This window comes from Cyprinodon variegatus, unplaced genomic scaffold (assembly GCF_000732505.1).
Source record: "Cyprinodon variegatus isolate N-32 unplaced genomic scaffold, C_variegatus-1.0 Scaffold1795, whole genome shotgun sequence".
In the NCBI taxonomy this organism is placed as follows: Eukaryota; Metazoa; Chordata; class Actinopteri; order Cyprinodontiformes; family Cyprinodontidae; genus Cyprinodon; species Cyprinodon variegatus.
Genome location: NW_015152248.1, coordinates 9608 through 11303, shown reverse-complemented (window position 1 = coordinate 11303; position 1696 = coordinate 9608).

Genomic DNA, 1696 nt, shown 5'->3' with positions numbered 1-1696 from the left:
CGAGTTTTGTTCGGATCAGAAGACTCCTCGTTATGCAGCCAACAAATGCGTCCTCCTTTTTTACTCGTTTTGAAGGACAGGTCCGATGTATCCTCCGTAGCCTTGGGTATCCCAGGATTCATTGCGAGCCCAAGTAAGCCATGTGTCTTGAAGTGGCGCTATAGAAATAAACTAAATAGAATGGAACAGAGTGTTAGATCTCTAGTTTGCAGTTTCCTACACGTCAGGCTGGAGGAAGTGGGAAAAAATCTCCTTTTTGTCTTGAATGTTATCATTAAACTTCACCTTGAATGCACCATTTTCTCAAAATGTCACACGGTGGTGGCAGTATTATGCTGTGGGGATGCTTTTCTTCAGTGGTGACAGAAAACATGGCGGGTTGTGAGTCGGCGGTTAGAGGCTGATCTATCAAACTACATGCCGTACATTCAGCTGAACCTGATGAACGGGTGCAGACGCATCAGGACGGTTTTAATTAGCGCGCGGCGACGTGTTCAGAACCGGTTTTTAATTCCTTTCAGGTATTTTTTCTACTAAAAACTTTTTTTCCCTCATCCAACCTGTTCAGTTGTGCTTTGGGCTCTCAGGGAGCAGCCGGTGTTATCTGAGTGTGTGAGCGGAGCTCTGATGAAGGGGATGTCCGTACAGGTTGGTGAGACGGATTGAGTCAGGTTTGTTTTCAGAGCAGTGCTGCAGCCGTCGCTATCCTGCTGTAGATCTTTCTAAATGCCTGCCAGTCGGTGGCGGATGTACGGCTGCCTCCTGGAGTGGCAGGATGTGTTTATCACGCAAACAAAATTAGCATGTGCTAGGATAATCCTTACTGTTAATGTGTGAGTCTGTAATACGCTCGTTATACCTGCCTGCTGTGTGCACTGCAAAAAATCAACATCTAGATAAGTAATTTTTTCTTAAAATAAGTGCATTTGTTCTTGAATTGATAAAAGAGACATTTTGCCAATGGAACAAGATAATTTACACTTAAAATAAGAAAACACAATTGCATTGTCTAATTTAAAGTGACTTTTATCTAATTATCTTATTTTAAGAGTAAAAATACTGATTCCATTGGCAAACTATCTCATTTACCTGCTCAAATCAAGGGTAAATACACTTAATTTAAGAAATTTTTACTTATTTCTAGATCGTTTTTTAAGTGTGTCAGCACTGGAAAAAATCAAAATCTAGATAAGTAATTTTTTCTTAAAATAAGTGCATTTGTTCTTGAATTGAGGAGGTAAAAATAAAATTTTGCCGATAGAACAAGACAATTTACATTTAAATTAAGAAAATACGATTGTGTGGTCTTATTTCAAGTGCATTTTATGTAATTATCTTATTTTAAGAGTAGAGATATTCATTCCGTTGGCAGATCATTTAATTTACCCACTCAAATTAAGGGTAAATACACTTAATTTAAGACATTTATACATATTTCTAGATCGTTTTTCCTGTGAGAATGAATGTTTTCCCAAATAGTTTATCTAATTAGGACGGTTCCTCTGTCAGGATGAAAGGTTATCGTCATTCTGCACATGGCAAAGAATTATAATAATAATAATATAATAGAATCTGAAATGATTCCATCCTGTTCAATAAATGATCAGTGTTTTTAATTCAGAGTAATTTCCATGTGAATGTGCTTTACTGGAGGCATCCATGTTTGTCAAAGAACACTACTGCCACCTACTGGTTA